This window comes from Ambystoma mexicanum, chromosome 6p (genome assembly GCF_040938575.1).
Source record: "Ambystoma mexicanum isolate Mex_15411 chromosome 6p, UKY_AmexF1_1, whole genome shotgun sequence".
In the NCBI taxonomy this organism is placed as follows: domain Eukaryota; kingdom Metazoa; phylum Chordata; class Amphibia; order Caudata; family Ambystomatidae; genus Ambystoma; species Ambystoma mexicanum.
Genome location: NC_090935.1, coordinates 644621432 through 644636316, shown reverse-complemented (window position 1 = coordinate 644636316; position 14885 = coordinate 644621432).

Sequence of the window (14885 nt, the reverse complement as noted above, 5' to 3'; positions counted from 1 at the left end):
TTCAATCCTAAGAATTTGGCCATTGCAGCAGATTTTTGGGTGTCACAAAGAGTGTTCCATAAGGACAAGACTCAATCCTGGTAAGCAGGAGAAAGGGGAAAAGTCCAAGGATAAGGAGGGTGGGGGATCTGATAAAACCTCCTCCCAGAAGAGCCACAAAAAGAAAAATAAGGGTAAATCACAAGAGAACACACAGGGTAGTGGGGGATATCCTCCAAAACAGAACTCTGGTTACAGTAAGCTTCCCTATGTCAACAGACCCAGTGGATCTTGTGTGGCTTGTGGAGCAAGTGACCATGTGAAGGGGGACCCCAGGTGTGAGGTCAAAACCTTGGGGGTCCACTCTGCTAATCTGACCTTCTCCTCCTCTGAGGAAGAAGAGATTACATGGGCATCCTTCTTCTCAGATTCATTCCCTAGTGGGATACATTCTGAGGTAGTTTTAGTTTCCCTGGGTTCCTATGAGCCTAAGTCTCAGAGGCTTATGTTAGGATTCTGGAAAATACCAAGAACTACTTTAAGGACAGTGTGCTGATCAATGGAGTAGATACGCCTGCTCCTACGGATAGTGGGTGCAGCAGAACTGTAGTGGATTCTACCTTGGTAGACCCAGAGGCAGTTTCCAGAGCTCCTCTGATGCCCACTAAGCTGGCTGATGGCTCAAATATCAAGTTCTCAGTTATACCTGCAAACAGTACTATAAATGGTACAGTAGTCAGGATTCCAGTGAGCATTCAGAGAGATGTCCCAGGAAAGGTCTTGCTGCGAAATGATCTCAGAGCTTTAGGGCTTGTGGGAGATACAGCAGAAAGACCCTGCAGAAGGTCTCAAACAAGGGCAGCCCTGGCCAAGACCACTGCCATGCCCAAGCCAAAGGGGAAACCCAAGGCTAAAGCAGTCAAGAAAGACAAACGAGGGAAAGAAAGCATTCCCTCTAACTCATCTACCACTGAGGTGGTGGTAGCTGGTCAAACAACTGGACCTGACAAGGTAGAGGTAATACCTGAAGTATTTGATCCAAATGACCATCCTGAACTAAAAGACTTGTTAGTAGAAGCTGGTCCTAACAGGGATGAATTCAGTAAGAGCCAACCAGCTTGAGGGTGACCCTCCTGGGAAGCATAGGATTTATTGGGAAGGTGGGCTCCTCCAAAGTGAGCCTACAGAGTGTACAGAAGGCAACCATAGGAGGTTGGTGGTGCCCCTTACTGTAAGACCCTTCCTCCTGCAGCTGGCACATGAAGTGCCCCTTGCTGGTCACCTTGGTATCAAGAGAACCAAGCAAAGGTTATCCATGCATTTCTACTGGCCCAAGATGGGGTGCAAATAGAAAGTCACTGCCGGAGTTGTGCCACCTGCCAGTTATCTGGTAAGAGTGGCACAACAATCCAAGCTCCGCTGGTCCCACTCCCAGTTGTGGGGGTATCATTTGAGAGGGTAGGGTTGACATTGTTGGTCCCCTTGTCCCCCAAACATCCTCAGGAAATAGGTTTATCCTGGTACTAGTCTACCATGCTATCAGGTATCCTGAGGCCATCCCATTGAAGACTGTGACTGCCAAGTCAGTTGCAAAAGCTTTACTTGGCATATTCACTAGGGTTGGCTTCCCTAAAGACGTTGTGTCTGATAGGGGCAACACCTTTATGTAAATGCAGGCCATGTGGAAGGAATGTGGGTCACCTATAGGTTTTCAGCCGCATATCACCCACAAAGCAATGGTCTAGTTGAAAGGTTTATCAGAACCTTAAAACGCATGATTGGGGCTCTGGAAGAACCCCAAAGAAGAAAATGGGATCTTATGTTACCATGCTTACTGTTTGCCTACAAAGAGGTATCACAGGAAGGTGTTGGCTTCAGCCCCTTCAAGCTTCTGTTTGGTCACCCTGTGAGGGCACCCTTGGCCATAGTCAAGGAGGGATGAGAGATGCCCACTCCCCCATTACTACCAACGTAGTAGACTATGTGCTAGGGGTCAGAAAAAGGATGGTACTCCTGATGGTTCTGGCTAGTGAGAAACTGAAGGCAGGGCAAGCACTGGTTAATCATTGGTATGACCAGAAGTCTTCCCTCATCAATTTCACACCTAGTCTGCAAGTCCTGATCATGAATCCTATAAGGCCTAGAGCTTTACAGGACAAATGGTCAGGCCCTTACACAGTGGTGGAGTCACTGGGTGAGGTGAATAATTAGTGGACCTTGGAAGGGCTGGACAGGCTCCAAAAGGGTTCCATGGAAATTTGCTGAAGGCTTTCATCTCAAGAGTTGAAATCGTTGCACTGCTGCTGGCTACAGATGTTGAGGAAGAGGAATCAGAACCTCTCCATGACCTGTTCCAGGGCAGTCGTTCAGACAGCTCAGCTCCATTGAGGGTGTCCAAGTGGCCCCTCACCTGACTGCTGATCAACAAGCAGAGGTGAAATGTTTGCTGGGGCAATTTTCCCCCTTGTTCTCACAGTCTCCTGGTTTGACACCTTGGTGCAAACATGACATTGACACAGGAGACAGTGTACCTACTGAAAGTAGGGGATACAGGATGTCAGACAAAGTAAGGTCTTACATTAAGACAGAAGTCAACAACATGTTGGATATTGGGGTGATTGAACCCTCTGGTAGTCCTTGGTCCAGCCCTGTGGTTTTGGTTCCAAAGGCAGGTACCTCTGAGTTGAGGTTATGTGTAGATTACAGGGCTCTGAATACTGTCACCAAGACAGATGCACACCCCTTGCCTAGAACAGATGAGCTGGTGGATACTTTGAGTGCCTCCAAATACCTCAGCACATTTGACCTCACTGCAGGCTATTGGCAAATAGCTCTTTCAGAACATGCCAAGGGGAAGACAGCTTTCCAACACCAGAGGGTTTTTACCAGTTCAGGGTAATGCCTATTGGGTTGAAGAATGCCCCTGCCACTTTCCAGAGGCTTGTGAATCATGTGCTGAATGGGTTGGATGAATTCTGTCTTGCATATCTGGATGCCATAGCAGTTTTCAGTGCCACCTGTGAAGACCATGTGAAACACCTTAGGTTTGTGCTGCAGGCTCTTCAGAAGGCCCACTTGACCAAAAAGGCCAGTAAGTGCCAGAATGGACAAGGCTCAGTGGTCTACCTTGGACATGAACTACGTGGAGGGCGGATACAGCCTCTACCCAGTAAAGTACAAGCAGTACAAGACTGGCCTACCCCCACTACTCAGACCCAGGTGAGAGCCTTTTTAGGACTCACTGGGTAATGCAGACATTTCATGGCAGACTATGGCAACATAGCTGCCCCTCTGACTGCTCTCACAACTCCTAAGAAACCCAAGAAGGTAACTTGGTCTGAAGGGTGTGGTAAGACTTTTAATGGCTTAAAAGACTCCTTGTGCCAAGCCCCTGTTCTCAGGGCCCCTGATTACCAAAGACCTTTTATTGTGCAGACAGATGCCCCTGACACTGGGATAGGAGCTGTACTATCACAAGTAGATGAGAAGGGTAAGGAACACCCTATTGGCTTCATTAGTAGCTAGCTTAAGGACAGAGAACTCAGATGGTCCACAGTAGAGAAATAATGTTTCTCTGTTTTGTGGGCCCTAAGGAAGCTGAGGCCCTACCTTTGTGGGACCCACTTCACTGTGCAGACTGACCATAAGCCCTTAAGGTGGCTAATGAACATGAAGGGAGAGAATCCAAAGTTGCTGAGGCGCGCATTTGAGAAGTGCAGTTGAGGAAGTGGAGTTGCTGTCTGGCTGTCCCGGTGTCTTTCCTTTTCTACCAAAGCTGTGGGACTCTGCTTGTATATCTACTCCCAGCGGATTGGCTGGGTATGATTGGACCTGAGCCACTTGTTTTTCACAGACTTCAGTGGTCCGTTGGTTCGGAGTAATTGCCAGCGAACGTAAGGAACTGCCATCACATCTTTCTTTTTATTTTTTTATTTTCCAACAGTGCCTGCCCCGCCCAGACTCCCAGAACTCCTCATTAGTCTGCATGCACGCGCATTTGCACGCACGCATTTGAGGAAGTGCAGTTGAGGAAGTGGAGTTGCTGTCGGCTGTCTAGCTGGCGAGCGGGCAGCGGGCATGGTATCCAACGGTGAGCCAGATTTGTGTTAATTCTGTGTTAATGACTCAAAGAAAACCGTTGTATCTGAAATAGGTACACCATTACAAACAACAGCTGTAACACTAGGCATGCCATCTTCAGTTGTAAGAACTCTCGTGCCTGCAGGCCTCATAGATCAAACTAGCAACACTGTGCATGCTTACGAGATGCTTCGAGTTTCTGTGACAAGCACTCCATTGGAATCAGCAGCGGTAACGATAGGCACAGATACTCGAACTCCTGTATGCTCCAACAGGCTATTAACACCGTAAATGATGTTAATGCGCCCGAATTGCCTCGGGTTTCTCAAATACCTGACGCTGTGTTAATCACAGCGTGTAATAGTGGCAAACTCATATCTACTCAAGTAGCTGCTATGCCTCATATCATGCTTCCCCTACAAGAGAGTATGCCGACCACATTACTTGATTTAGCCCCTCAAATCTGCTCTGTTCTTGCACAGCAAAAACTTCGAGCTGCGCATAATGCGCTGCTAGTTGCGGGGGAAGTGAATGACGACACAATAAGTTTCATGAATACATCTAATAATACATGTATTGAATCAGAAGATATAATGGTATATATGTTCAAACACAGGTGATCTAATTCTATTGACCGAAAAGAGCATTTCACCTGTCTCACAAAGAATTACACCTCACAAACCACTAACAGCAGAAGATGAGTTTAGAACTAATTGTCATCAATTGTCAAAATCTCCAATCATGTTTGACAAATCGATAGTGCAGTCATTGAATAATTCAGTGTCTTTCATAGCACCTACACTGCGAGGTACTTATTAACGGGCAATGCCCAAGTTGCTCTTCCTTTCCTGAATCTCCAGCATTAAATAACACCTTAAGTGTGATGAACACTGCTTTATTGTCTGTAGCAAGACTGTATGAAGTGCTGGAACACAAAATGAATGCACAAACAGATCTGTTAATGCAAGTATTAAGTGAGTGCACAAAACCATTTGAAATTTGTAAAATGCCCAAAGAGCCGTCCATTTCAGTGGTCAACCAGATTGCAACAATGACCCCCTTGACTGACCTGAAAGAACATGTATAGGGTCAAGCCAGTAGTTCCAACATTACTCCTGAAAATGTGGAAGCTACGATTATTAATCAACAGGTAGGCATTAAAATCAGTGACATACTAACTACTGATTCTGTTGCTACCAGTAAGCAAGATGCCATGGCAATCCCACTTTCCACCTCGGTAGAGGAGGTGGCCAACATGCATAATAAAGCCTTACAAGTGGCTGAAATTGGTGATTGCCCGAAGCCTATTAACCCATTCAACTTTTTTGGTAAACCAACATCATGCTATCCTACACCGAGACGCAATCATGTGTGAATAATCAAGCAGAAGATTCCTCAAGCAAAGAAAATAGTGCCCAAGAAATCTAATTTCCCTAAAACCTCTTTGAGTGTCCTGAAAAATAAAGAAGCAGATCAACTCCGGTTCAATCATACCTCCAATAGTCAGGTGCTTGGGACTGTTCCTCCTCAGGAATATGAACCATTGAATAATCTGGTTGCTTTAGTCTCAGACTCAGACACATGTACTGCTTCATTAGCAAAGGACATTCAGGCTCCACATCTAGTATTGCAGCAACGAGAGATAGTTAAGCAAATCTGTCCTACTATCCAAGAGTTACGAGACGAGATTAAAGAATCCATAGCACAATACATCATACATTGAAGGATACAATAGGGCCACAGAAACTCCCTAGGTCTATACCTGCTTTACCCCTCTTATTGAAGGGACCCTCATGTGCTAAAAATGGAGCCATCCCGTCATTGTTGCAAGTTCGTGCTACGAAGGTGGCGGTGGCCATTACTGAGGATGTAGTGGACAAAGATAAACAAATCCATGAACGATGTGAATTTAGAACTTGTCATCGTTTAATATTAACTTGCAGAGATCATCCATTCCCAAAGTATGACCTCAACCGCACAAGCATTTTGAATATATGTGCACAGATATCGACATTACAGGATCGAACAACCACAGATATACGGCCTAGTAGAGTTTATTGATCATGGTAACTTGTCAAAAGTAAGGCTTTACACGAGATCAGGAATTACACTAAATGCCTTATGGCAGGCAAGATCAGAACTGTTTAACTTAGGTTTTTCTTTAATACAATACATAGCAGCAGGTACACCACCCATGCCATTACAAATGCAAACGAGGCCTAGAATTTTTCAGAATGTGGCCAATATACACCAGAATACTCAAATTGCACTTGATAACTGGTCACAACATTCTCATGTAAATAGCTTGTAACAATGCGGGATAACAGAAAATGTGAGCTTGTTGTCTTGGAACACTCTGGGTCATAAGCATTTCATAAATACCCAATCTGAATAACTGAATAGATATGATATCATTGTGTTTCATGAAACGTGGCTCTCTTTTGAACCTGTATGGGTTTCTATTACATCTCAACAATTCCAACCATCAATAAACCTCATTGGCCGTCCAATGGCAGGTCTTCTTATAGCTGTTAAAAAATCTATTAACTTTAAGATCAAATCATGCAGTTCACCCTCGCCATATATACAGGTGGTAGAAATACTTAAAGCTCCCCATACGATCGCCATAATTAATTTTTATTGGGGCAAAAAACTGTTGGACACAGAGATGTTTTTCGAATATATGAATGAAGTCTTCAATTACCTGCTATTGGATACAACCATCAGCCATATTTTACTCATGGGCGATTTAAATCTCCATTTAATTTCACAAACCTCTAAAGCCCACACATATGATGAATTACATTGGATAAACCTCATGAAAGAAATAAATTATGTTATGCAAAATGGGTCCATCACAGGGGACATTCACGCCAAAACCACCTGGCATACAGAAACATCTTCAGCCTGCCTGGATTATATCTACTCTGATATAACATTTCTAAATATGGTCACATCATTGGTTGTCAAAGAAAACAGCCAAAATGACCATAACCAGTTATGTTTGTCATGGAAATGGCTAGTTGTTCCCGAACATTAATACAATTGAAATCAATCATGAAGCGGCACATGTCATAGTTAACCAGGAAGGCAATTGTATAAAATGGACAGATCATAGGCTGAATGAGGGATGCTGTTATGTGAGGTTCATGCAGATGCTCATTGGAAATGGGTCCTCTAACCAGCAACGTAAAATTAGGCACATACATGCCTTTGATCTTGATTTGAAAATTAGAAAAGCTCAATTGAGAAAAGATATAAGGCATTTGGAAAAGGATTTTACACAAAAAAAGTCACTCAGATAAAACATTTTAAGTTATCATATAAAAATTGGCTACGAGCACATAGAGCTAAACAATATCTGCTCGATGGAGAAAAGATGATATCTCAAACTGTCCAAAAATCATCTGGTGGCATTTGGTCTTTACTTAACGAGGTATCTTCCACCGCCCAGATGTCCTTGCAAGTAAATCCTATATCAGAAGAGATATGGACTCAATATTATACTGCTGTTTATCGGACTCCTTTCCCTCAAATGAAACTTAATTGGTCAGAGATAAAGATAAGTCATGCCTTTGCATTTGATAAAGACGACATATTGCAGTGTATAGCAAAGCTCAGTCGATCTAGAGCTGCCGGACCGGACAGACTTCATAATTCAATGTTAAAACAGCATCCAGTAGCTTGGGCTTCCATCCTCTACAAAAACTTTAGACATATCCTTCAGATTGGCAAAATACCTAACTCGTGGAAAAGATCCATAATTTTGCCTATCTATAAGAAAGGGGACAGGGCAGATCTGAGATCATATCGTCCAATTGCCCTATTGGACTGTCCTGGTAAGATTTTTGCGCAACTTCTACTTGTCGCATTTAATGCCTGGTTAACGAAAAGAAACATAAGGGATGAGTTTCAAACCGGATTCATTCCAGGGCTGGGCACTGCAGTCAACTTGATTACTCTTAATATAATCATTCACTTGGATAAACAACGAAAACAACTTATTTTTGCAGCATTTATAGATTTTCGCAATGCGTTTGATGCTGTACCTCATGAACAATTATATAAAAAACTTCTGGATAATGGTTGTCCTTGGTTTGTTCTAATATGGTTGATACAATTTCACATGGGCACAAGCATACAAATTCGCTTAAGGAGGGATGGTTTGTTATCCAAGGATATAAAAACTGAGTGAGGTTTAAAGCAAGGGTGCTTGTTAGCATATGCTGTGTTTAATTTCTTCATCTCCGATATAGGACATACCTTCAGGGGTCTAATAACAGATGCCCCAAGAGTTATGGGTGTTCCGATAAATTGGTTATTGTATGCTGACGACATGGTTCTATTGGCGAAAACATTGCAAGGCCTCAAAACAATGTCAAAGGCACTTACTTGATGGTTATGCACAAAGAAATTGCATATCCATCAACATGACCAAAACACAGATAATGCAATTTGGTAACCAAAAGCAGAGATGTCGCACATACTTATGGATTCTGCAAAATAGCAGCTTGAGAGTGGTTTCAAGCTATATCTATCTGGGCGTGACAATAAGTAATCATCCTTCAGATGCACCCTATGAAGAAAGTAACCAAATCAAAAAAATGTACAGCTATATCTCAAACCAGGATTATCAGAGCCAAATTTTGTAAATTCTCTATATTTCCATTAATAGTCTATTACAAACAGAAAATGATGCCAATCCTCATTAATGGTACAGAAACCAAAGGATGCCGACCATACTCCTATTGGTCCAAGATTGAGGGTGCCTATTGGAAGAAAGCATTGCAATTACCAATGTCAGAATCACTGCCATTAATTTGGTATGAATTAGGCCTAATTCATTGGCTACCTAGCTCTACAGACGCTGCACGGACTTCTCCCGACAACAGGCAGATTACACAGACCAGCTTCTGCACTTGAGGCAGAAACACAACGAGGAACTCACGGCAATTTTTCCATTTGAGCCCTCTCCACTCTGGTCTCCCATTACAGAGTAATGGACGGATTGCCTAATAAACTTCCACTTCCAGAGTTCTACCATCCACCTTTGGAACTTTACCAGCATACTTCAAACCAGGGTGGTCGACATCACGTCTTTCAACCCCACACAAGCACAGCAACCAGTCCTGCATCTTGCTACGCCCTGACCGGGAAGCCTGCACGATCAAGAGTGTGCCCACAAGGAGTCTGTGGGGTCACTCATTCGCCCTGAAGAAGGCGGCTTCTACGTCCCTCCAATTTGATCACAAGATGGACGCCATGGCCGCCGAAACGTCACTTCTCAAGCAAGGGGGATTTAAGAACCAATTTATTATGGTTTTGTGAGACAATACTGCATTCTAATTGTCGCACTCAGATGTGGAACTTCCACCAACATACCCCCTGCGACGTTGGCATATAAGGCATATAAATAGTCGGGTTCATTTTGTCTCAATAGAACTTATCAGAACAAAACATCCGTTCATTGGGATTCACTTAGAACTTACCCAACTATATAGTCCTAAGACCACTGGAACATTCCAGGAACTTATTCTCTTAAGAAGATTTCCAAAGAACACAAATTGTTAACGACCAGAGAGATGTGCTATACTCCCTGCACATTCTAAACACTTGTTTGGTCTTTTTTCTTGCCTTTCTTCTTAGTACAAGTTCTATCTTTGTATCCTTTTCCATAACACTCTGCTCTTATTGTATTGTTTTTTGTAAATATCATGATTTGTTTTTTGTTTGCAATTAATGAAATAATGTCGTGTATATATGTGTAAGTATACGTTCTTAATACAAGCGATTTATTTTCACAGCCCCTCGAGTTCTTGTTGGTTTTTCCTTCTGGACATTTTCTTTGGGTCAATTCTTCCAAGATATACTTCATTAGTAAATATAAATTAGGTTCCTTGATATTACAAATTGGTCATGCTTTATTCAATGACTAAAAATCAAGATGAACCTTGCTCAGTAGCAGTACTACCCTTTTTTGTATCACTCTAGTGATACTTCTCACCACGGGTACACCGAATATTTGGATACATACTAATTTCATTGCATGGCATATACAAGTGGAAGTGGTGTGCTTTGTACCGGAAATATATGATGAATGACCACAAGAGTGGTTTACTTATTCTAATATCAACATATATGTCGCAAGAATTGAATGATACATTTATCAAATCATGGCGTTTGAGAGCGCAGAAATTGTTGCACGATGCATATATCTCACTCCAGTTATTACTTGAAAACCCAAATAAGGCTAATGATTGGAGGTTGACGGCATCCCACTGTTAGCGTCACCTAGTCCGCAGCATCGATCAGCATTTCTGCGCTTCAGACTATATCTATGGTCAACAGCAGTTGTATTATGCAAACACAATCTATTGCCTCAAGATAAAATACACTGTCGTTTTTGTCAGTCAGGGAGAGAAACTTTAAGACATCTGTTAGTTGACTGTGCAAGACTGTTATTGAGATGCAAGTACTTCAAACATCATTTGGAAGGATATGTAAATCTAACGCATGATCAGTTGTGGTTTGCCCCGTTTCATACAAATAAGAAATCCATCAGATATGCAATAATTAATTATTTGAAAATATTGAATTTGAAGGATTGTTCGAATGGTGAAATGGGAGATAGTCCAATTAACTCATGACTTCCTTCTCCTTCTCATATTGCCCCATATGCTATAAATGTAAAATTTAGTAATTTGTTCTTGTTTTAATATATAGCATGTAAGTTTCATGCTGAAATTTTAAATGTACAAATGATCATGTTGAAAGTATATGTTGTACATTTTATTTTTCTGATCTTTATGTAATATTGTAAATAATATTTTCTGTTTTATTATGTAAAAATGTTGAAAGGTTGGAAAATGTCTCCAGCCAAAACCACAATAAAATAAAAAAAAAGCTGCTCAGTGGTCCATAAGTCTGCAAGGCTTTGACTTCACTATTGAGCATAGGCCAGGTGTCCAAGATAGCAATGCTGATGGGTTGTCCAGAAAGTTTAACCGACCTGAACCTGAGACTCATCCAGGGGTGGATTAATTCCCCCTTTCCTTGGTCTGGAAGGGTCGAGTGTTAGAAAAGATTTCCATTTCATGTGTAATTTTCCCTGCAGTTGTGTACCCCCCCCAACTTTTTGCTGATATTTAACACCATAGTCTGACTTTACAAGAGGAACCCAGCCTTCTGCTGCACTCCTATGTGCTTTTCGCTCACTTTTTATGGGGAAACTGACATGCCCTTAAGACAGTCCGTACTGGGAGACTATGTTTCCCTTAGTCCTTTCCAATGTTGCAACTTTAACTTTTCTGCAACATGTAACAAGTGTACAATGTGCCTTCCAGTACAGTGCACGTGGGTCTATTAGTCATTTCCAAAGGCCCTTGATACTCTCAAAGGATTTTTAAGGAGAAGTGCAGATATGTCTTGTATAGGGCTGGTGGCAGCTTATCATTTCGTATGTTTTTAACCCTTTCCTGCTAGGTAAACCGCGATTACGGCTTTTGGCACAAATAGGTGGCGTGGCTCCAAAATGGCCATGCCACGAGGTTTTTTGTCCCGCCCAACTGGTGCCTTCCTGCTTGTCGCTCTTTTTCACCACTTAGCAAGCCACGCCCACCCGGTGCCTTCCTGCTTGCCGCTCTGTTTCCCTACTTAAGGAGCCCTCCAGCTTCTTTTCCTTTGCAGATGGTGAGCAGGTGCAAGTGGGTCTAGGTCACCTGGCCTAAGCCCCGCCCACCTGGTGCCTTCCTGCCTGCCGCTCTTTTTCACCACTTAGCAAGCCCCCCTCAACTGGTGCCTTCCTGCTTGCCGCTCTTTTTCACCACTTAGCAAGCCCTGCCCACCTGGTGCCTTCCTGCTTCCTGCTCCTTTTCACCACTTAGCAAGCCACGCCCACCTGGTACCTTCCTGCTTGCCGCTCTGTTTCCCTACTTAAGGAGCCCTCCAGCTTCTTTTCCTTTCCAGATGGGGAGCAGGTGCAAGTGGATCTAGGTCACCTGGCCTAAGCCCCACCCACCTGGTACCATCCTGCCTGCTGCTCTTTTTCACCACGTAGCAAGCCCCGCCCACCTGGTGCCTTCCTTCAGCATCACTGTCTTGTGGCCAATGCCGGATTTCACTTTTATGGACTTCATTCATTCACGGTGCGTCAGTCTTTCTCAACTCTCATGCTGGACTTCCTTTACATCTTGTACTCATGGTGGCCCTGAATCATGCTGTTCCCATCTTCATCTTGTATCCTGGCTTGCGACATTATGTGTTACTACTGACTTTTGCAATTGTATTCGCTCTCCACTCTTGCTTCTCCACTCTTTTTGACTGCTTACTCTCTTTTCTCTCCTCCTTTCCCTTCTCCCTTTTCCTATCTCCTCCCCTTACTTTCTTCTATGCACTTACTCTATCAGAATTATCCCTGGACCTAATATGATAGCAACCTCGTCGGTTTCCTCCACCCTCCCATTACTGTTTTTTTCCTCCCCACGACCCCTCCAGCACTATCTGAAATCTTGTCAGGCCTAGTATGATAGTTGCTTGTTTTGTTCCTCCCCTCCCTTCCTGCACCCCTCTCCCTCACCTTTTGTTTTTCTCCGGCTCTACCAGAAATGTCGTCAGGCCTAGTACGGTAGTCGCCTGTCTGTTTCCATTTCCTTCCCACTCCCTTCCTTATCTATGTCTTAGCTCTTGCACTATCTGAAATGTCGTCAGGCCGAGTACGATAGTTAATTTCACATCCTTACTGTTCATAGCCTGTAAGAATGTGGTTGTATTTCCCCTTGTTCCCTCCCTTGCCTTGAAGTGCTTTGAAACACATTGTGTATAGGTGCTATATAAATAAACAATCATATCATATCTGTCCTTTGGCCATCTTGCCCCTTCATCTTCCGCAGGATTCAGCTGGACAAATGGTGTACGCAAACCGATAGAGACTGTGTAATCATTGGTTGCGGCAATACTAATCTCCCTTTTTTCTGGCAAATTGTAACAACTTTCTTAACATGCCCTCGGACCTGAAACTGATTGTGGATCGTTGATATGTTTCTGTCTTTATTGCTCTGGTTTTACTTTTGTGTTGTCTTTTTGTGCTTGTTTGTGCACACTGAGGCCTGTGGGCGAGCTGCGCGATACAAATAAATGAATAAATAATAATAAAAGGACGAGCACACCACCAACCCCCTCTATCTAGTTTGCAATTTGAGTAACTCCCCTTTCATCTGGTGTGTTTCTTGGATTATAGCCATGTCCACCTTGAGGCTTGCCAGATATTAATTTATCGTACCCCTTTTGACTACAGTATTTAATCCCTCACACATTCCAGTTTATAACATTCAGCGTAGCCATGCAGTAAGTTCCCTCATGTTAGGCCTGCCCCCTAGAGAAAGCATATATGAAACTATCACATAGTCCCAACAAAAAAGAAACTGGCAACACCCGCCAGAATCTCCTCCCTGCTTCTGACACCCCAACCTACAGACGCAATCCCCCTCCCAGCCTCAAATGGGCAACAGCCCTATCGTACATCTTCCACACAGTGGTTCCCCTCCCAAAACCAGACATCAATCAGGTCAACAGTCAGATCTTGCTTGGGAAACTCAGGAGTAAATCAATTTCAGCCAGAGTCATAACAACCCCAGTCTTGACCTATCAGCCCAATACGCATCAAAACCTCCCCCAGCCACCCTCTTGGTAATCCAACATTGACTGTTGTAAGGAAGGCATGTATCGAACAATGATGACAGACACAAGTGATCACAGTTCAAGGGAGTTTATTGAACTTCAAATGGGTTGGATGAATGCCTATCTAAACCTAAATCTAACGATGGGAGCAAGCTACGACCATCAAATAATAATAATGCAGTCCTAGTGAAGTATCTTTCAAATAAAAGGGCCTATACTAATAAACCTATTGCCAATACTTACATATAAATACAAAAGGGTGTGGGACAATGGTGTATGCAAAAGAAAAGTCTTCAAGAAATAGTATGTCAGGACGGTTGAGCAGTTGGCTTCCCTTCTGTGTGTTTTCAGCATGGGGCAAGACGGCACATGCGAGCTACGCACACACTCTGGCTTCTTGGACATGAGGTAACAGTTCAAAATATAGGCATCAGGGCTTTCCTCTAAAGTCGCTCTCCCAATGACAGTCTGTTCTTGCAGAGGGCCTAATGTAACAAACAAAACACAGAAATTCCTTCCTTTGTCAGGGTTTTCACATTCACAAGTTCACAACTGGTCTCCCTCGTATTGGCTCGGACCACGGTTCCCCTCGTTAGAGCTCAGACCCCTATTCCACAATGTTCAAAATTGGTCTCCCTCGTTCGGGCTCGGACCACGGATCCCCCTCGTTCAGGCTCAGATCCTCTTGATATCAAAATCGAAGACTTTCGAATATGCGATGGGGTTTGCTTAAACTGTTACATGACCACTTCAATTCACTTTGCACAATTGTATTTCACATCAATCTTCTACTTTTGTTTCTCTTGGTAGGATACCTTACAGAGACTTTCGATTGAGCACATTCATGGTGCCGGACTACTCTGTCAATAGCATTGTATCTTTCCTTCTCGAGTTCAAACATTCATCAGCAGTTTAGCTTTACTGGTGCCATTATTCACACGTGTTTAACAATGTTCGTTCCAGCACTCGTTATACAATGTTGCCGCTTGCAACCTTGACTTCAACACAGACCGGTCTTGCATACGTCTCCCCAACTCACTGGCTGTGTTGATTTCTCTGTCCCTTCTTTGTTCTTGGAGCCAAGGACGATACCGCAGTGTCTGCTGCTCCTCTCCGTGTTTGTCAGTTACGTGGGAGGGCCCTCTGTATCT